This window comes from Myotis daubentonii, chromosome 13 (assembly GCF_963259705.1).
Source record: "Myotis daubentonii chromosome 13, mMyoDau2.1, whole genome shotgun sequence".
Classification (NCBI taxonomy): domain Eukaryota; kingdom Metazoa; phylum Chordata; class Mammalia; order Chiroptera; family Vespertilionidae; genus Myotis; species Myotis daubentonii.
This window is the reverse complement of record NC_081852.1, coordinates 64,297,728-64,319,189: the sequence shown is the minus strand read 5'-3', so window position 1 is coordinate 64,319,189 and position 21,462 is coordinate 64,297,728. Positions and strand designations below refer to the sequence as shown.

The following is a 21,462-nucleotide window of genomic DNA, read 5'->3' as shown; positions in this document are numbered from 1 at the left end:
GGAGGGCTGCCTGGGCAGGCCCGGGGCCTCAGGCAGGACCAACCGCAGCAGCTGGGGGGTGGGGGGGACGGGGTTTTCAGATGCCACTTTCCGGGTCCCTCCTGAACCAGGGGAGCTGGGAGTCTACATTTTAGCGAGTCCCCGGAGAACCTAGTTCACAGGAAGCAAGAGAAGCAGAACTTGGAAGCCTGTTTCTATCCAGTCAACAGACCTTCGCAGAGCACCCCTCCCTCCCCGCACGTCCGACTCCTGTCCCTCCCGGGCACCTTCCCGCCCTCTCCGAAGCCCGCCTCCTCGGGCCTTTCCCCAAACCGCTGCCCCTCAGGCCCTCTCCACGCAGCCCCTCGGTGCCCTTCCAGGCCTCCACCCAGGCGCAGGCAGCTCACGTGCGTGTATTTACTCACTGCCGTGTCCCTCTACGCCCCCTGGGCAAGGCCAGGGCCGGGCGTGTGGAGGTCACTCCACCCTGTGTCGCTGGCACAGAAGAGGCCAGTGTGTTTGTCGGGTGAAGGATGAGGCCACGTCTCATCGTGGACGGTGGGGCGGGCGTGGTGGAGAAAGGACATTGGCAATGAGGGAAGGTGTCGGTAGCGGAAGCCGCTAAGCCAGGAGGCCCAGCGTGGCCACTGCCAGCCCCTCAAGGGACGCTCACCCGTGGGCGGCAGAGGGAGCGACCAGGAGAGCTCACAGCGGCGTCCCTGGAGGGGGCGCAGAGCCCAGCTTCCGGGGCTGGGTCTGTGCAGGGAGGAGGCCCGCCCGGCTCGGCTGTGCCAGCCCGAGGCCCTGCGGTTCCAGGAGCCCTTCCCAGAACCTGCTTGCAGGGACTTGCCCCCTGGCACGCCAGGAGCTGTGTGCTGGCTGCCTTGTTAGGAGATGAAGCTTTCTTTTAAAAAGATGGAAAAGCCTAGCAAAGGCTTGACTGGCGCTGACCCTGAGGAGGCGGCGGTGGTGACTGATGGGCACCGTTTGCCTGATTAATCTTCTTGTCAACAGAGTTGTTCCCTGCCGGCGCCAGCTCTGACATCACCCCGCAAGCCTGCCACGCTGGCTCCTACCCAACCCCACGGCACCTCTGACCCAGCCCTGCGCTCTGAGCCACCCCAAAACGCGGCCTGTGGTGCTGCGGCCGGTGGAACCGGTGGTGGGAGCAGGTGCCATCCCTGCTGGCCTAGGAGTGACCCCGGGTCCAGCGGGATGGACGGCGGGTGGAGGCCTGGAAGGACCCAGATGCTGAGCTTCAGCGGCAGGTTCAGCTCCGGGAGGTCGACGCCCCGGGCTGATGCTGTTGTCAGGCGGGGCTGCCCCAAGCGGCAACATTGCACACTCAAGTGCCAAGACCCAGGCCGGTAAGAAATGAGTCCGACTGGGTTTAGAATTGGGGTGGGGCCCGGACTGGGGTCCTTAGCAGGCGAGTCGAGTGTACAGACTGGGTGGGTTTACGGCTGAACTGGGCCCCCGGTGGCCATCGCCTCCCTCTGCACCAGGCTCCTGCGCACAGTGCTGACCCCACACTGTCCCGGTAGCTCAGGCATTCCTTCCGGTTTGCGGTCAGAGTGTCCATGCACCTGCTTCTGTATCACTTGTTCCGCTCACGCCGCTTCCTAACCCAGGGGTCTGCGGACAAAGGCTGGGGGCCCCGCGATGGGGATGGGGGCATGGCCCTCCTTGTTCGCACTGACCTCTGACGGACGGAGCGTTTTCAATGATGGTCACATCGCACCTGCGGGAGCGCAGCTCTCTCCCGATCGCGGGGCGGTTGGCGCAGATACTCCACACACCGACCATCTCCTCCGTCTGAAAGGCCTGCGGTGAGTACGCGGGTCTGTGGACGGGTGACCTCAGAGAGGACCAGTGACCTCAGAGAGGACCTGTGACCTCATAGAGGACCTGTGACCTCAGAGAGGACCTGTGACCTCATAGAGGACCGGTGACCTCATAGAGGACCGGTGACCTCATAGAGGACCAGTGACCTCAGAGAGGACCTGTGACCTCAGAGAGGACCGGTGACCTCAGAGAGGACCTGTGACCTCATAGGTTAGAGGACGTGGCTACCAGCATTTCAGAGTCTGATGGCGGTTTCAGTGCAGCGGTGGCCTGTCGTCCTGTTGTCACACATCCGGGCCCAGCGTCTCTGCGGACGCCCTCGGTGCTGCCCAGCCACCTGGACCATCAGCTCCCCCTCAGGTCCTGGCGCACAGTAGGTGCTCATGACTTTTTGCCATAAAATGGGGCCCTGGGGCCTGGCCCTTCTGTCAACGTCCAGTCGCGCCGTGGGGCTCCTGAGACGTCGCTGTTGTCCGTCAGCTGTAACCGCAATTTTCAAACGATGTTGCAGGAGGAACGGCCTCGCCCGGTTCAGGGACCCGCACGTCCCAGGAGGAGGTCCGGGCCCTTTGCCGGCCGCACGTGCCTCTTCCTCCGGGACAAACCCGGCCCCGCCGGGAGAGGGGGCCTTGCTCCCTCTGTGAGTTCGGGGCGACCCCGCCAGGCAGGGCCCCCCATTCCTTTTCCTGCTGCAGCTACAGGGCCGCCCGCGCCAGCCGCCGCCCAGGATGTTCCCAAAGGGACCCGGTCCCGCTCCCTCCACCGCGGAGGTCGGAGCGCACTGCCGGCCACGCGATGGCGCTGCGCCCCTGGCGGTGGAGCCTCCACCTCTCGCCCAGCGCCCCGCGAGGTTCACCAGCCGGGGGTCCGTCACCCATCCACTCCTCCCAGATCCGGGGGCGTGGGAATGGGGCGTCGGGTCGGGCCCTGCAGGGGGAGTGCGAGGGGCCGGGGTCTCGCAGCCTCGGGGCGGGGGGGGCGGGGGGTAACCCCAGGAGCCCGGCTGTGGGAGCCTTGAGCTCGCTGTGCGCACCCCGCGTTCTCAGAGGCGGCCCGCGCCTGTCCTGGGCCCAGATGGACCCGAATGCCTTTCCGCCCGTTTTCCTCCTGCAGAAGCGATGGGAGCGCCCGGCCGGTGGAGGAGGAGCTGAAGCTGGGACAGCTGTCAGCGCCCCGGCCCGAGCCCTGCGCCCCGGGCGCATCGTCCCCCTGTTGACTGGGCCGCCTCCGCCCCAAGGGTCCCGGGACTGAAGGAGCCGCGCAGCAGGCACCGTGGCTGGCGCATCCGAAGGGCCAAGGCTGCTGGGCACTGTCGGTGGGCAGGGACCTGGGTGCCTGCAGGCCCAGGCGGGGGATGGGGCCCTCGTGCGCCGAGAACTGTTAGAAGGCAACGCGCCAGGGCCGTGAGCATTCATCCCAAACCCTCGATTCCGAGCGGCCCGCTCTTGGGAAACTGGTTCTGGCGAGAGGACGTGGCCTGGGCGAGCCAGGGGCTGCGCTGGGACCCAGGGGTTCGGGAAAGGGTGAGGCCGGCCCTGGCTGTGCTGGGTCGTCCTGGGGCCTGGGGTCCCCTCCCACCCCCTGGCCCTGTCCCTGGGTCTGCCCCTCCCGCCTGACCCTGTGTGTGCGGGCACTCCGGTGTGCAGGCTGGAGCTGGCCCCTCTGAGCCAGCCAGGCCGGGGGGACCGTCAGGAGGGTAAATGCCTGGGGTTCCCAGCCCAGGAGTCTCACCCGGTGACTCGGGACAAGGGAGGGCGAGGGCGCCTGGAGGAGCCGTGTTACTGGGTGACGCTTATCAGTGTAACGAGCTGCTTATGACGTGTTAAGTGCAGGCATCTGGGCTCCGTTTTATTTGCAGGCTTCAAACTGGGCGCTTGGCATGTTGAAAATGCCGATTAATGGTGCAAAATCAGAATTTCCTTTCTTTAAAAATCGGAATTTCTAACGGGGAGGAAGGATTTTGCAATAGCTTTTCAAATTATCCCAGAATGTATCCAAAGCACACAGGTATTCACACACAATCACCCGCAACCACAAAGACAGTATACATACACTTTTTGTTATTAAAGAAGCAGTAATTCGCTGCTCTGTTCTGCATGGTGGCATGATCTGTGCTTTTGCTGGAGGGAAGAATGAGTTTAAAACAGGTATCACCAACACAAATCTCCCACAAGTTGCTCTAGGAAAGCTGTCATTTCTACCCGTTTCTTGCAGGCCCGAGAACAGACGTCTCCAGGAGTATTTACTGTGCTTTCATGAGGAGAATTTCCAGGCTGCCCCTTGAAGCAATGACGTTGGATTTGGAGCAAATGGAAACATTGTGAAATTGCTTATTTTCTTCCAAAATCTGTATTTTCTTCCTTGCTTCCTGTTCAGTCAGGCCCACTCATTAGCAACCATGTCTTTGCGTTATGCTCAGCAGAAGTTTTGCTCCGTGACCATATTCCAAATTAAACTTTTATGTTTCCAGGAAAAGTGTAACAAGTGTTTAAATCAGTCAGAACTTAAACTAATGAGAGGATGGGGCGGGGGAAGGGGAGAAGCCCGCAGCCTCGTCTTCTGTGCAACGATTGCTTTTTATCTGCCTCACGCTTCGGGGAGCTTTTATCCCTGGGTCTTAGAAGGACTTCTCACGAAGCAAGACGCCCGGGAAGCGAGAGGCTGAACTTAGAGCTGCTGCAAAGTCCTGGCCAACGCGGCCTCAGGGAAGACACGGGGGAGTGTTAGTTTCTGAGGGTGTGGACGGCTGCCCGCAGCCAGCTGCCCTGTGGGAGCCGGAAGGGTGTCCCCTCTGGAAGCCGCACTTTGCAGATGGGGTGACAGCAGCACACCCACGAGAACCGAGGGATAAAGTGACAGGTGGAGCTCACAGCCTTTGCTGCATGTTCATAGGAGCAGCTACTTGTCGCACGTCCAGTGTCCCTCTGCCAGGGAGCAATGAAGACGGTCGTAGCTAAATGCAAGCCATTGCTTCCAGCCAAACGAAAAGACTCCTTTACTAAGAGGGTGACCGACCACGAATTAACTTTCTGTCAACGTGGCCCAGCAAGGCCCTCGCTCTGTCTCCATCGCCCTCGTTTGCTCCTCTGAGCATTTTCCGCCCTGGCAGCGTGGCTCAGTGGTTGAGCGTCAACCTGTGAACCAGGAGGTCACAGTTCAATTCCTGGTCAGGGCACATGCCCCGGCTGCGGGCTCGATTCCCAGTGTGGGGCGCGCAGGAGGCAGCCGATCAGTGATTCTCTCTCATTGATGTTTCTATCTCTCTCTCCCTCTTCCTTCCTCTCTGAGATCAATAAAAAAATATATTAAAAAGAGCAAACACAAAGAGCTAAAATGCATTTTCCCAGGGAACCGCTGTAAACCTGACTCTGAATGTGAGAGACGGGGCGGCTGCTCAGTTCACCACGAGCTGTGCTCAGACGAGCCGTGCGTAGCATGGGTGCTCCTTCTAAGGAAATCCTGGTAGTTGATCCAGCCCAGAACACCTGAGAAAGAAGTATATTAAAAGCATTCTATCGTTGAGGGGGGAAAAAGAAAAAATGTCAGTCACCAAATGAAACCATCAACAGGTGACAGCTATACCCACGCCCTCACCACAGACCCGAGTGGAGTTAATACTCGTCCCTGGTGAAGGCCGTGAAGAAAATGAGATTAGTCAGTAAATGATGTTAGGACCAACCATGTGGAAAAAATTAAAGGTAATCCCCAGCTCTCCCCATAGACCAAATAAGTTCCACATGCAGTTAACAGTTATGCAAAAATAACAAAAGCAAGAGGGCTTTGTAGCTATAAATGCTTAAAGATAGGCTAATAAATAAACGATTATTGGGGCTGACCACAGAAACGCGAAAACCGCCTCTCAGCACATCGGAAGGCGTTGGTGGAAAATATCAGGGAGTTAAGCCTTACTTTTGTGTGAAAGGCTAATGCAAAACAGTGAGGAAATAATTAACAATAGTCACGGGCAACGAAGATAAGCAGATGAAGTACAAATACTCAATAAACATTAAGTCATATTCAAATTTATGAATTAAAAAATGTAACTCGAACCAAAATGTAACTGTAAGACATGGTTAATGGAGCAGCGTGGCGTTCGGGGTGTTTTCCTGGTTCTGCGAGGGCTCCCCAGTCAGACCGCGGAGGCGGATTGCAGAGGCTTCCCGCGTGCGGAGTGACCTCCACATTTGAGAGCTGGCCTGTGTGTCCAGGACTTAGAGCTGTTACCATCCGCCAGACAGACCATTACTCAGCCATTATATTATTATTATTAGGATTTAAGGCTACGGGGAAGTGACCAGGATGTTATGCGACGTGGAAGATTGGATAGGAAACCTGTGCATAGCGTGTATGCCCTAAAGCTTTCTGTAGGAATGCTGGGCATGGCGTGTCATCTCTATTTTCCCCTTTAATGTATTTTCCCCGTAAGAAAACAGATCAGTTTAGGACAGAAAACACCTTGTTGACAGTAACTTGAGCATCTCCGTCTGACTCCTGGACACAGACCCATTGGAGGCCAGTAGGGAGACTTCCTGGGAGCTGGTGGGGGCCGTTCTCCCTGGAACCCCCACAATCTCAGGAAGAGGCCCCCACACCTTGTCTGTGTTTGCTCTGCACTCAGACCCCCAGGGCAGGTTTGCCCGCTAGTCAGGGAGGCAGGGTCTCGAGGACGGTCTCGCTTGCCCACAGCCCTCTGCACCCCAACCCTGTGGCAGGGGCGGGCCGGCGCCAGGACCATTTTCATGGCGTGAGGTGACGCGCTCCCATCCGCTCCTTTGGCAGACATTCCCGGGCCTGGCTGCCTTCCCCCGCTGAGCACACCCTCGATTCCTGAGGTGACACAGGAGGTGCTGAAAGCCAACCCCACAAACAAGGCGGCTCACTCCCTGGACACAAGTTCCAGAAAAACATGTGACAATGGTTATGGTTAGGGTTAGAGTTAGTAGTTAGGTTTAGGGTTAAGATGGAGTCACCTGTCACTCAGACCTTATCCTGGGCTAGGGTTAGGGTTAGGGTTAGGGTTAGGGCTAGGGTTAGGGTTAGGGCTAGGGCTAGGGCTAGGGTTAGGGTTAGGGTTAGGGTTAGGGCTAGGGTTAGGGTTAGGGCTAGGGCTAGGGCTAGGGTTAGGGTTAGGGTTAGGGTTAGGGCTAGGGTTAGGGTTAGGGTTAGGGTTAGGGTTAGGGTTAGGGTTAGGGCTAGGGTTAGGGTTAGGGCTAGGGCTAGGGCTAGGGCTAGGGTTAGGGTTAGGGCTAGGGCTAGGGTTAGGGTTAGGGTTAGGGTTAGGGTTAGGGTTAGGGCTAGGGTTAGGGTTAGGGTTAGGGCTAGGGTTAGGGATATGGACAGGGTTAGGGTTAGGGTTAGGGTTAGGGTTAGGGTTAGGGTTAGGGCTAGGGTTAGGGTTAGGGTTAGGGCTAGGGCTAGGGTTAGGGTTAGGGCTAGGGCTAGGGCTAGGGTTAGGGTTAGGGTTAGGGTTAGGGCTAGGGTTAGGGTTAGGGTTAGGGTTAGGGTTAGGGCTAGGGTTAGGGTTAGGGCTAGGGCTAGGGCTAGGGTTAGGGTTAGGGTTAGGGTTAGGGCTAGGGCTAGGGTTAGGGTTAGGGTTAGGGTTAGGGTTAGGGTTAGGGCTAGGTTTAGGGCTAGCGTTAGGGTTAGGGTTAGGGCTAGGGCTAGGGTTAGGGTTAGGGTTAGGGCTAGGGCTAGGGTTAGGGTTAGCGTTAGGGTTAGGGATATGAATAGGGTTGGAGTTAGGGTTACGGCTAGGGTTAGTGCTAGGGCTAGGGTTAGTGTTAGGGTTAGGATTAGGGTTAGGGTTAGGGGTTAGGGTTATTGTTGGGGTTTAGAGTTAGGGTTAGGGTTAGGGTTAGGGTTAGGGTTAGGAGTAGCAGTTCGGTTTAGTGTTAGGTTTAGGAGTTATGGTTAGTTTTTCGTGTAGATCTCATTAAGTTTATCGGCAGCTTCTAAACAGTTCTTGAGAGACCTTAAAAGTGTGGTTCTGAACTGTATTTCTTCCATTGACAATTTTGTCCTGTTTCTTTGTCTCCGCATTTTGTTATGCTTCCTTGGTGCACCCCCTAGTGGTCTTTGTTCGCAGTCTTATAGTTAAATCTTGATTGTTGTAGCTAATTCCAGGGAGGGTTTGACCTCCAGGCCAAGTGGCTATGAGAATCAGCTGTGTCAGCAGTGAGAGAACTTCTGTCCTCTAGGGAGGTGCTAATCTAGCCTTTGCCTGAGGCTATCCGGCAAATGCCTCTGTGCAGGGCTTGGGCGGGGCGGGTCGCACAGGATCAACAGGGTGGGCCGGAGAGAGCAGTTATTGCGGCTCTCAGTCCTGTCCCCAGGGGCTCTGCCTCTCTGAGTCCCACCGACCGCTGCAAACTTCGGAGAGAAAGCTGCACTCGCTCTGACCGAAGCCAGACAGTCCCGCTTCTCCCGTTTGAGTCTGGGTCCCTAAAGACTCGCCCGGATCTGGTGCTCAGAGTCTGCGACTCCCTCCCGATTGAAAACAACAACTGCGCCCTCCACAGCCAGCCCGCTCCACACACTCCGCACCTCAGAATTTGACTTCAGCACTGCGCCTCCTCTGAGTGTCCGTATGCGTTTCTCTTTCCTCCTAGTTGTAGGACTTCCACTCAGCCAGCGTTCCTGTGGTTCTGGGTGATGTCCCTTCCGTTTTTTGGTTTCACTTTTGAAGTAGTTGTTCAAAGCAGCAAACTCCGGCGTTAACCTATGCTGCCATCTTGGTTCTCAGGTCTCCTCTACGGTTAGTTTTTGAGGTTAGGGTTACGTTTTGGTCTAGGGTATGGTTATTATTAGGGCTAGGGCCAAGTTTAGATTTGGGGTGTAGGGTAGGGCTCAGTTTAGGCCTAGGCCCAAGTGTCGGTTCAATGTCAGGGTCATGGTTAGGGTTTGACCTGAATTCGTCTCCAAAACTCGATGCCGCCGCCTTCTCAGCCACCTCTCAGAACTAAATGTCCAACCTTTAGAGGGGCCTGCTTGGATGGGTTAGGGTTAGGGCTAGGGTTAGGGTTAGGGTTAGGGTTAGGGCTAGGGCTAGGGTTAGGGTTAGGGTTAGGGTTAGGGTTAGGGTTAGGGCTAGGTTTAGGGCTAGCGTTAGGGTTAGGGTTAGGGCTAGGGCTAGGGTTAGGGTTAGGGTTAGGGCTAGGGCTAGGGTTAGGGTTAGCGTTAGGGTTAGGGATATGAATAGGGTTGGAGTTAGGGTTACGGCTAGGGTTAGTGCTAGGGCTAGGGTTAGTGTTAGGGTTAGGATTAGGGTTAGGGTTAGGGGTTAGGGTTATTGTTGGGGTTTAGAGTTAGGGTTAGGGTTAGGGTTAGGGTTAGGGTTAGGAGTAGCAGTTCGGTTTAGTGTTAGGTTTAGGAGTTATGGTTAGTTTTTTGTGTAGATCTCATTAAGTTTATCGGCAGCTTCTAAACAGTTCTTGAGAGACCTTAAAAGTGTGGTTCTGAACTGTATTTCTTCCATTGACAATTTTGTCCTGTTTCTTTGTCTCCGCATTTTGTTATGCTTCCTTGGTGCACCCCCTAGTGGTCTTTGTTCGCAGTCTTATAGTTAAATCTTGATTGTTGTAGCTAATTCCAGGGAGGGTTTGACCTCCAGGCCAAGTGGCTATGAGAATCAGCTGTGTCAGCAGTGAGAGAACTTCTGTCCTCTAGGGAGGTGCTAATCTAGCCTTTGCCTGAGGCTATCCGGCAAATGCCTCTGTGCAGGGCTTGGGCGGGGCGGGTCGCACAGGATCAACAGGGTGGGCCGGAGAGAGCAGTTATTGCGGCTCTCAGTCCTGTCCCCAGGGGCTCTGCCTCTCTGAGTCCCACCGACCGCTGCAAACTTCGGAGAGAAAGCTGCACTCGCTCTGACCGAAGCCAGACAGTCCCGCTTCTCCCGTTTGAGTCTGGGTCCCTAAAGACTCGCCCGGATCTGGTGCTCAGAGTCTGCGACTCCCTCCCGATTGAAAACAACAACTGCGCCCTCCACAGCCAGCCCGCTCCACACACTCCGCACCTCAGAATTTGACTTCAGCACTGCGCCTCCTCTGAGTGTCCGTATGCGTTTCTCTTTCCTCCTAGTTGTAGGACTTCCACTCAGCCAGCGTTCCTGTGGTTCTGGGTGATGTCCCTTCCGTTTTTTGGTTTCACTTTTGAAGTAGTTGTTCAAAGCAGCAAACTCCGGCGTTAACCTATGCTGCCATCTTGGTTCTCAGGTCTCCTCTACGGTTAGTTTTTGAGGTTAGGGTTACGTTTTGGTCTAGGGTATGGTTATTATTAGGGCTAGGGCCAAGTTTAGATTTGGGGTGTAGGGTAGGGCTCAGTTTAGGCCTAGGCCCAAGTGTCGGTTCAATGTCAGGGTCATGGTTAGGGTTTGACCTGAATTCGTCTCCAAAACTCGATGCCGCCGCCTTCTCAGCCACCTCTCAGAACTAAATGTCCAACCTTTAGAGGGGCCTGCTTGGATGGGTTAGGGTTAGGGTTAGGGTTAGGGTTAGGGCTAGGGTTAGGGTTAGGGTTAGGGTTAGGGTTAGGGTTAGGGTTAGGGCTAGGGCTAGGGTTAGGGTTAGGATTAGGGCTAGGGTTAGGGTTAGGATTAGGGCTAGGGTTAGGATTAGGGCTAGGGTTAGGGTTAGGGTTAGGGTTAGGCGTTAGGGTTATTGTTGGGGTTTAGAGTTAGGGTTAGGGTTAGGGTTAGGGTTAGGGTTAGGGTTAGGGTTAGGATTAGGAGTAGCAGTTCGGTTTAGTGTTAGGTTTAGGAGTTACGGTTAGTTTTTGAGGTTAGGGTTACGTTTTGGTCTAGGGTATGGTTATTATTAGGGCTAGGGCCAAGTTTAGATTTGGGGTGTAGGGTATGGCTCAGTTTAGGCCTAGGCCCAAGTGTCGGTTCAATGTCAGGGTCATGGTTAGGGTTTGACCTGAATTCGTCTCCAAAACTCGATGCCGCCGCCTTCTCAGCCGCCTCTCAGAACTAAATGTCCAACCTTTAGAGGGGCCTGCTTGGATGGGTTAGGGTTAGGGTTAGGGTTAGGGTTAGGGTTAGGGTTAGGGTTAGGGTTAGGGCTAGGGTTAGGGTTAGGGCTAGGGCTAGGGCTAGGGTTAGGGTTAGGGTTAGGGTTAGGGTTAGGGTTAGGGTTAGGGCTAGGGTTAGGGCTAGGGCTAGGGCTAGGGTTAGGGTTAGGGCTAGGGTTAGGGTTAGGGTTAGGGCTAGGGTTAGGGTTAGGGCTAGGGCTAGGGTTAGGGTTAGGGTTAGGGTTAGGGTTAGGGCTAGGGCTAGGGTTAGGGTTAGGGCTAGGGTTAGGTTTAGGGTTAGGGCTAGGGTTAGGGTTAGGGCTAGGGCTAGGGTTAGGGTTAGGGTTAGGGTTAGGGTTAGGGTTAGGGCTAGGGTTAGGGTTAGGGCTAGGGCTAGGGTTAGTGTTAGGGCTAGGGTTAGTGTTAGGGTTAGGGCTAGGGTTAGGGTTAGGGCTAGGGTTAGGGTTAGGGTTAGGGCTAGGGCTAGGGCTAGGGCTAGGGTTAGGGATATGGACAGGGTTAGGGTTAGGGTTAGGGTTAGGGTTAGGGTTAGGGTTAGGGATATGGACAGGGTTAGGGTTAGGGTTACGGCTAGGGTTAGGGCTAGGGCTAGGGTTAGGGTTAGGGTTAGGGTTAGGGTTAGGGTTAGGGTTAGGGTTATTGTTGGGGTTTAGAGTTAGGGTTAGGGTTAGGGTTAGGGTTAGGGTTAGGATTAGCAGTTCGGTTTAGTGTTAGGTTTAGGAGTTACGGTTAGTTTTTGAGGTTAGGGTTAGGGTTAGGGTTAGGGTTAGGGTTAGGGTTAGGGTTAGGGTTAGGAGTAGCAGTTCGGTTTAGTGTTAGGTTTAGGAGTTATGGTTAGTTTTTGAGGTTAGGGTTAGGGTTAGGGTTAGGGTTAGGGTTAGCAGTAGCAGTTCAGTTTAGTGTTAGGTTTAGGAGTTATGGTTAGTTTTTGAGGTTAGGGTTACGTTTTGGTCTAGGGTATGGTTATTATTAGGGCTAGGGCCAAGTTTAGATTTGGGGTGTAGGGTAGGGCTCGGTTTAGGCCTAGGCCTAAGTCTCGGTTCAATGTCAGGGTCATGGTTAGGGTTTGACCTGAATTCGTCTCCAAAACTCGATGCCGCCGCCTTCTCAGCCGCCTCTCATAACTAAATGTGTGGCCTTTAGAGGCGCCTGCTTGGATGGTTTTCTCAGGGTTAAATATCACAAGAGTGTTATCTTTTATCACAAGTCTGTCGTTTTAAATAAATATATATACTTTGCTGATTTCACAGAGGAAGGGAGAGAGAGAAACAATGATGAAAGAGAATCATGGATCGGCTGCCTCCTGCACACCCCACACTGGGGATTGGGCCCTTACCTGGGCAGGTGCCCTGACAGGGACTCGAACCCTGGCCTCCTGTTTCCTAGGTCAACACTCAACCACTGATCCACACTGGCTAGGCACTCGCCTTTCATTTGCAGCCATCACAGTGTACCAGGCGCAAGAGCAGGACGGAGTACATAGCTGTGTGGCTGATCATCAAGATCTAATGTAAGCCGTCCCTCGTTCCACTGAGGCTCGGGTTGGCCTTGGAGTTGCCCAGCCACAAGGGGACTTGACCCTTGTGTTCAAAACCTCCTCACTGAATGCTGATGTGTTTGGACGGGAGGCGCTGGGATAGACAAAACTACGTTCTTGTCGTGTGAGGGCTCCTCTTTCCAGAGCCCATCGTCTGTGCACCTCTCCTCACACCCTTCTTGGTGGGACCCCAGGGGACAGACAAGCTGGTGGGAACAAGGGTTTGCTCCACAAGTGGCTCCCACTCCATGGCCCCCGGTGGCACCGGTGCCTCGGCCGGACCCTCAGCCGCCAGCAGGCCTGCCCGTCGCAGCTCTGGAACCCCGGGCAGGGGGTCTGGCATGGGGCCTGGACCCGTTTCTCTCGTGGGAACACCACAGAGAGGCAATCTCCCTCCTGATTAAGAAAACGCCACATGTGGGTGTTGGACCAGCCCGTTCTGCACCCCGCGCCCCCCCCCCGCCCCCCAGTCTCCACGCGCTGTCTTCTTTCCTTCCCTAGCTGTAGGGCTTCCAGCCAGCCAGCTTTCAGGTGGTTCTGAATGATACTTAGCCTGCATTTTATTTTATTTTGTTTTATTTTATTTATTTAGAAATAGCTTTGTTTAAAAAAATATATTGTTATTGATTTCAGAGAGGAAGGGAGAGGGAGAGATAGAAACATCGAGGCGAGAGGATCATGGATCGGCTGCCTCCTGCACGCGCCCCGCTGGGGATGGAGCCCCCAACCCAGGCCTGTGCCCCTGATCGGAACTGAACCCGGGATTCTTCAGTCCACAGGCCGATGCTCTGTCCACTGAGCAACACCAGCCAGGGCAATAGCTGTTCTGTATTTCAGTTGTAACTGTGATGTGCTTGTGGGAGGCGGTGAGCACGGCATTACCTATGCCACCACCTTGGTTCTCCTGAGAGTCCAGCTTCTGAGGATCAGCCAGAGAAAACCACCCGGCCAGGGGGTGCGTGTGCCAGGCGCCCAGACTGCACGGCGGGAAGGAGCACGACGCCTATGGAAAGGAATGGAAAACAGTGTCGTTAACAGGGAGGCACTCACGCCGGCGAACACGGGGCCACGCCCACACCACGGTCACGGCCCGCAGGCCCGTCATCTGTGGCGTGTGACACAGGCAGAGCCCGTCTATGACCGATGGACTGCGTTTCGAGGTGGAAAACCTGGAAGGACGTGTACCCGCGCCCAGGATCGGAGTGCCGGTGGCTGGCTGCATTCCTGGACCCTCTCAGGGTTTTCTAACTGTTTACAGCGGGAGCCGCTTTTGTCACCAGAAATGTGTAATTTATGAAATGACCATCCTGGGGCCACTGCCTCCATGCCCAGCACCGAGCTAAGTTCCTTAACTCCTAACGTTCTAGGAGGCGATAGTTGTGTGTGTTTTATAATTTGCAATAAAAATAGAAGTGGCTTCAAGATCCCCCAGCCTCATGCTGCAGCGCGAGGACTGGAGGCTCTGCACGGCCCCCCCCCACCCCCCCACCCCCCCCCCCGCCAGCTGCCACTCGGGGGCAGAGCCTGGGGGAGCCTCTGGCCCAGGTCCCCGGGCGCAGAAAGTGCTGAGGCCGGAGCCCGGCAGCCAGGGCGGGATTCCTGGGGCTTGGCCACGGGACGGGGGCGCGGATTCGGGCAGGAATTCTGTCTCCTTCTTTGTTTTTAAAAGAAATAGCCCCTGCCTGGCCTGGGCTGGGCCCAGCTTTATCTGGTTTTCTTCAAAGGCTGAGCCACGAGGAGCTCTCTGCTCAGTTATGCGGGACGGTCTGGGGAGGGCGGGCGGGCGTGTGTGTGTGAGGGGCAGAGCGGGGAGGCTGTGCTGGGCCCCGACCAGAACCCGCTGTGGCCTGGGACCGTCAGGGATGAGCTGAGCAGACGGAGGCCCATCGGGGTGAGAGTTTCTGCTCAGAATTCATCCTTGGCAGCCGGCTGCGTCCCCAGCCTGATCTCTCCCACGTCGGCAAACCCGGCCGCCCCCCGGGATCACGGGAACCCGCTCGGCGCCCACCCTGTGCAGGGCACCCACCCAGTGCGGGGCACCCACCCTGTGCGGGGCACCCACCCTGTGCGGGGCACCCACCCTGTGCGGGGCACCCACCCAGTGCAGGGCACCCTTCCCGGCGGCCTAGCCGCACGAGGCCCAGCAAACACTCCGCTCCCCAGCCTTTCCTGCGGATCCGAGGGCAGAGGGCCCAGGGGCCACAGGGGCCTCCGTGACCTGGAATTTGGTCATTAACTCCTTCCCGCCCTCAGTTTACCCATTTGACAAACCAGGTTTAACCGTCAGGTCACGTGTGACCCCACCCCCATCACACCCCACAGGGGCCCCCGACGCACATAAAGCACATCAGGGCCCTGGGGCTGCCCGAGTGCAGCTCCTCAGGCCACGGGGAGGAGGAGGCAGAATTGGGTGCAGTTTACGGCCCTTCCCAGGGAACCCCGGTTTCCAAGACCGGCGGGAATGTCAGCTCCATGAAAATCCGCCCTCAAGTCCGATCGTCTCCATCCTCCGCGCCCCCTTCCTCCCAGCCCCCCTGCACCCGAGGCACCCCGAGATCCGAGCATCATCCCACGGGCCGGGCTCTGGGGGCTCACAGCTTCACGAGCCCCCTCCCGCGCTGTCTGCCTCCCGCCGGCTCCCGAGTCCCGGGAGCCAGGAGTGGAGAGCAGGAGCCTCCTGGCTCACTCACACGGATCCTCGGTCCCTCCGAGCACGGCCAGGCCCCGGAGGCCCAGCACGAGCCGGGGAGGCCCCGCGAGGAGAGGGAGGCCGCTGGGTGGGCGCATCCTGGACCCGCGGGGCCTGCCTGCCTGAGCCCGCCCGCCGGCCCCAAGGGGAGGCGCCCAGGAATGTGGAGCGGTGAGCTCGCACCTGCCGCCCCGCCCAGGTCCGGAGGCTTCAGGCCGCAGGTGTGTCTCCAGCGCCTCTGGCAGGGGCCCGGCGTCAAAGACACTGGGGGTTACAGAAGCCCATGCACTAGGGGCAGGGGGGAGGGGAGAGGGGGGAGGGGAGAGGGGGGAGGGGAGAGGGGGGAGGGGGATGGGGGAGGGGGAAGGGGGGCCCCGAGAGGAGGGCAGGTGGCCCTGGGCAGAGCCATGTGGGGAACAGCTCCCTCTGAGCACAGCCAGGGCCCAGCACGGGCTGTGGGCGTGTACAGGCCGCACCCGGGGGGCCTCAGAGGAAAGGGCTGAGCTGACCTCTCGTCCTCGTGGCCTGGTGCTCAGGACGGGACTGTCCCTGGGTCCTGGCTCCACCCTCCCTGCTCCCCGGACCGGCCGGAGGTGGGGGAAGAGCCCAGCTGGGAGGCAGGAGGGGGCGCCCGTGAGCCCAGCGCCATCCGGGGAGATAAGGAAGAAGAGGGAAGCGACCCCTCTCTGCTCTGACCCCTGTCCCCCGGGGGGTCGGCATGGTCTCCAGAGGCGCTGGGCTCCCTGAGGCCCGACCCTCCCCACAGACAGGGGCTGCCACCGAGTCAGGGGAGAGCAGGCCTGGCCTCGCGCTGGGCCGAGCAGTGTCCACGGGGCAGAGGGCCCGGCTCTGAAGAGCCCCAGCGTCCTCCCGTCTCCACGTTCTCTTCTCTGCCCGTCTCCACCTCCCGGAGGCGCTGGCGTCACCCACACAGAACCTGCGGCAGAGAAGGGCCCGGGCCGGCCGCCCCCCGGAGCTCAGAGGCTGTTGGCAAGGCCTCCAGTTTCTGGTTGAAAAGCTCAGGGCCCCGGCCCGTCCGTGTGTAACCGGGGCTGCAGCCGGCTCCGCGCCCCCTGACGCCCTGCAGCCGCGAGGCCCCTCGGGGAGCCCTCTGCCCGCCCACCGCTCTGAGACCCCCAGCCGGGGCCCACTCGGCCCTCACAGGCTCCGCCTGTGCCCTTCAGAGAAAAACAGCCGAGCAGACACGGAGCAGCAGCCGGTCCCGGGCTCCGCCTCCCGACGCTGAAGGGCGCACCTGCGAGGAGACTGGAGTGACCCTTCCCAGGCTCTTCAGACGGAGCCCGAGAGCCCACGTCACCCCGTCACCGGAACCTCCTCCAAGGACCCCACTTGAGGCAAAGGGTCATCCAGGGCCCCCGGGGGGGGGGGCGGAGCTCAGGGTGTATTTGCTCCTCCTCTCGCCGTTTCCTCAACCTCTGACCTTCCTGCTCTCGGGCTGCGCCCGCCCGTGGAGGGTCTGACCCGCCTCCACCCTGGATCCCTGCTGGGCATCCCCCCCGCCCCCCGCCTCTCTCTCTCTCTCTCTCTCTCTCTCTCTCTCTCTCTCTCTCTCTCAATACATTTTTATTGATGTCAGAGAGGGAGAGGGAGAGAAACACCAACGATGAGAGAGAACCACTGACTGGCTGCCTCCTGCACGCCCCCCACTGGGGATCGAGCCTGCAACCCGGGCAGGTGTCCTTGACTGGAATCGAACCCGGAACCGTTCAGTCCACAGGCCGGCGCTCTATCCACCGAGCCACAGCAGCTGGGCCCGCCCCTCTCTCTCTCTCCGTCCTTTCCTGCTGCCCAACCTCTGGAAACAAGTCGCCCTCGATAGGAAAATGGGCCCCTGGAGTGTCCCGTCCTCACCTCACTGACGGGCCCGTGGGGCTTGGCTGCAGAAGCCCTACTGTGCACACGGCGTGGTCCCCAGGTGGGGCCCCGGGCCACCTGCTCGCGACGCACCCAGGCCTGTCGGGCTCAGAGGCCCCCTGGTCTCACCACGTGGACTGGGACTTCGGGGACGGCCGGAGAGGCTGCGGGGTAGCGAGCTCCCAGCCACCCTTCCTCCAGCGAAGCTGGGACCCGCCGTCGCTGCGGGGCGAGCGGGGCCGGTTCTGTGCTCTGCTAGCAGCTTCGTCGCGACAGAAACGCGCCGTGGAACTCGCCCACGTGCTCTGTACAGACAGTCCAGTGGTTCTAGTGGACGCACAGGACTGCAGTCACCGCTAAGTCACCCCAAAGAGAAACCCTGCACCCAGGAGCAGCCGCTCCCACTGACCCCGCAGCAGCCTCCTCCCTGGCCGTGAATTTGCCGATTCTGGATCGTTCGTGTCGATGGGACGGACAACCGATGGCCCCTGGCCCCGGCTCTCGCCCTCAGCACGTGTTCTCAGGCTCATTCACGGTGGAGCCTGTCAGCACTTCACTCTACACGTCTGGCTACCATCGAACCTTCAGGAGCCACAGAAACACCTCCCCAGGAAGCCTTCCCAGATCTCTGATGCGCCGGCCTCATCTGCTTCTACGGCCGCACCGCGTGGGCTGCGTACGACTTCGTGCCATTGAACTTGGGGCACATTTCTGAGCCTGAGAGACCTGCCGCACTGAGACCCTGCACACGGGAGGGGAGATGGAGGGGGAGATGGAGGGGGGAGATGGAGGGGGGAGATGGGGGAGATGGAGGGGGAGATGGAGGGGGAGATGGGGGGGAGATGGAGGGGGAGAGATGGGGGGAGATGGAGGGGGGAGATGGAGGGGGAGAGATGGGGGAGATGGAGGGGAGATGGGGGGAGATGGAGCGGAGATGGAGGGGAGATGGAGGGGAGATGGAGGGGAGATGGAGGGGAAGATGGAGGGGAGATGGAGGGGAGATGGAGGGGAGATGGGGGGAGGTAGAGGGGGGAGATGGAGGGGGAGAGATGGGGGAGATGGAGGGGAGATGGAGGGGAAGATGGAGGAGAGATGGAGGGAAGATGGAGGGGAGATGGAGGGGGAGGTGGAGGGGGGAGATGGAGGGGGAGAGATGGAGGGGGTGAGATGGGGGGAGATGGAGGGGAGATGGGGGGAGATGGAGGGGAGATGGAGGGGAGATGGAGGGGAGATGGAGGGGGAGAGATGGGGGAGATGGAGGGGGAGAGATGGGGGGAGATGGAGGGGGAGATGGGGGGAGGTGGAGGGGGAGATGGGGGGAGATGGGGGGAGGTGGAGGGGGAGATGGAGGGGGAGATGGAGGGGGAGGTGGAGGGGGGAGATGGAGGGGGAGAGATGGGGGAGATCGAGGGGAGATGGAGGGGAAGATGGAGGAGAGATGGAGGGAAGATGGAGGGGAGATGGAGGGGGAGGTGGAGGGGGGAGATGGAGGGGGAGAGATGGAGGGGGTGAGATGGGGGGAGATGGAGGGGAGATGGGGGGAGATGGAGGGGAGATGGAGGGGAGATGGAGGGGAGATGGAGGGGGAGAGATGGGGGAGATGGAGGGGGAGAGATGGGGGAGATGGAGGGGGAGAGATGGGGGGAGATGGAGGGGGAGATGGGGGGAGGTGGAGGGGGAGATGGGGGGAGATGGGGGGAGGTGGAGGGGGAGATGGAGGGGGAGATGGAGGGGGAGGTGGAGGGGGGAGATGGAGGGGGAGAGATGGGGGAGATGGAGGGGAGATGGAGGGGGAGATGGAGGGGAGATGGAGGGGGAGATGGAGGAGAGATGGAGGTGAGATGGAGGGGGAGATTAGGGGGAGATGGAGGGGAGGTGGAGGGGAGATGGAGGGGAGATGGAGGAGGAGATGGGGGATGGAGGGGGGAGCCCACAGGATTCTGTCTCAGCTGCAGGAGACATGAGCAGGACCCACAGGGCATCTGTGTGAAGGGCTCTGTGTGCTCTGCTCCCTCATCCTGAGGCTCGGCTGGTCGGCTCCCTGGCTCGGCAATAGCCCAGGAAACAGTCACGGACAAGTCACATCCTCCCCGTGTCCCGGGGCCCCCGCAGCCACAGCGACGCTCCCCTGACCGGGACCGAGAGCAAAGACCTCGCCGCTTGCTCCACCGCACGCTCCCCACGTGGCCTCGCAGGGACGGAGCTAAGGCTCCAGCCAAAGCCTGCGGCCACGGCCATGCCTCGTCGTCACGCGGAGGAGGAGGACTCCCTTCCATTCCAGCTCCTCGCTCTGCCGTCCGTTTAAGTCCTTCCTTCTCCACTTCTCCCCCGGCTGCCAAACCTCCCCTCCCAACCGGCTCTATTTGAACTGGCCGCCCGCCCAGTCCTTGTGGCCTCCCCCCGCCACCCCCCCAGCGCTGGGCCCCTCGCTGTGGCTTTGCTCTGGAGAAACTTGGACCGGCTGCTGCCCGTCCCCCCATTTAACCGTCTTCCGTCACGGGGAGCAGCTCCCCTGTCGCGCTGCTGAGATGTGCTGCCCGCGCTGGGGGCGGGGCGGGGCGGGTTGGCACGAGGTGGTGGGCTGTGGCAGGAGGGGGGAAAGGACACGAACTATTCCCAAGGCGACATCAAAGCCACTTCCCGGGGTGTCAGCCTCGACCCCGTTTCACACGAGCAGAACAGAAACGCCAATAAAAGCAAAAATGCCAGGCGGCTCCACGCAGCCAGGGCGGCCGGCTCAGTGGCCAGGTTTACGAAGGTCGCCGAACGCGACCATTCCGGGATCTACTTTCCTCGCGCAGAACCTCCCGCCTGCCCACCGGCCGGCCGTTGACTCCAAACCGCTGGGCGGGGGAGCACATGCGCAGGCCCGCGGTGCCAAGCTGCAAACCAGAGCCCGTTTTATGGGGGAATAAAACCCCCGCGAAGCAGGCTCGCGGGGGCCGGCCGACGGCAGGTTTACGAGCGCAGCACCGTCGACGCCATTATAATTAGTTCCCCCCGAAAGCCTCATTTTTTAGGGCCGAGATCTGAGCCTTTCTCTCTGCACGTGAATATCTCCGGACTAGAGCAACAACATCATGGAGGGTGAGTCACAGGCCAGCCTGGGCTTGAAAGAGAGCGCAGATCCTATAAATCTAACCCACATTCTTTACTGGGAATGACTGACTTTTATGAAAACCAAGGACTGTAAATCAGAAACCTAAATAGCTTGCTTTGCAGCAGATAAACACAGATTTATGTGGTGGCGGAGCCCCAACCTGACCCTCTCAGGGAGCCACAGAGGGCCCTGGGAGGGGGGGTGTGCTGTGGGGGTGCTTACCTCAGCACGGGCATTTCGTCCTCAAAGCCGGGGTGTGGGGAGGAGACGTGCCCCAGGCCTAGCTCAGCCGGCAGAGGTGGGGCACGAGGAGCGTGTCTTTCTGTGGCCAAGCACGCGCTCCACCTCAATGGGGTGCACCCCGAACCCCCAGGCTCTGCGTTACTCCAAAGGCCAGTCCCCACTCCGTGGACACACACACGAGCTAATCGAGGAGGGGTTTCTGTGCGGGGGCTTATGGGTGAGACTGTCCGCACCTGGGCTGCGAATCCCTGCAGGTGTGACCTCTTCTAAGCCCCCCGCCCCACCTCAGCCTCCTCATCTGCAAAAGGACGCATCTACCTGGCATGTTGCAAAGATTAAAAAGGACAATGACCTGAGGTGCTCAGAACAAGGGTGCGGCTCATGATGCCACTGGACACATGTTACCGGGGGTTGTTACACTGTTACTGGGGGTTTGTTACACTGTTACCAGGGGGTTGTTACATTGATGCTGGGTGGTTGTTACATTGTTACTGGGGGTTGTTACATTGTTACCAGGGGGTTGTTACACTGTTACCTTGTTACTGGGGGTTGTCACACTGTTACCGGGGGTTGTTACATTGTTACTGGGGGGTTGTTACATTGTTACTGGGGGTTGTTACATTGTTACCAGGGGGTTGTTACACTGTTACCTTGTTACTGGGGGTTGTCACACTGTTACCGGGGGTTGTTACATTGTTACTGGGGGGTTGTTACATTGTTACTGGGGGTTGTTACATTGTTACTGGGGGTTGTTACATTGTTACCAGGGATTGTTACATTGTTACTGGGGATTGCTACATTGTTACCGGGGGTTGTTACATTGATACTGGGGGTTGTTACATTGTTACTGGGGGTTGTTACATTGATACTGGGGGTTGTTACATTGTTACTGGGGATTGTTACACTGTTACCGGGGGTTGTTACATTGTTACCGGGGGTTGTTACATTGATACTGGGGGTTGTTACATTGATACTGGGGGTTGTTACATTGTTACTGGGGGTTGTTACATTGATACTGGGGGTTGTTACATTGTTACTGGGGGTTGTTACATTGTTACCGGGGGGTTGTTACACTGTTATTACTGGGGGTGGTTACACTGTTACCGGGGATTGTTACATTGTTACTGGGGGTTGTTACATTGTTACCAGAGCCGCTGGGCACGTGAC

At 58.4% G+C, this 21,462-nt stretch overlaps 2 long non-coding RNA genes across 2 annotated transcripts in view; both read left to right on the top strand.

Annotated features, from left to right (window-relative positions):
- Nucleotides 1-2,172: 2,172 nt before the first annotated feature.
- The window catches only part of LOC132214495 (uncharacterized), a 385,317-nt gene continuing 366,027 nt past the window's right edge, over nt 2,173-21,462 (top strand). The window contains exon 1 of the long non-coding RNA XR_009448299.1: nt 2,173-2,184. This is a non-coding gene — a long non-coding RNA (uncharacterized LOC132214495). The remainder of the gene's footprint in view (nt 2,185-21,462) is intronic.
- Nucleotides 2,822-4,299, top strand: LOC132214496 (uncharacterized). The gene is made up of 2 exons (XR_009448300.1): nt 2,822-3,227; nt 4,039-4,299. It is a non-coding gene; the product is annotated as an uncharacterized LOC132214496 (long non-coding RNA).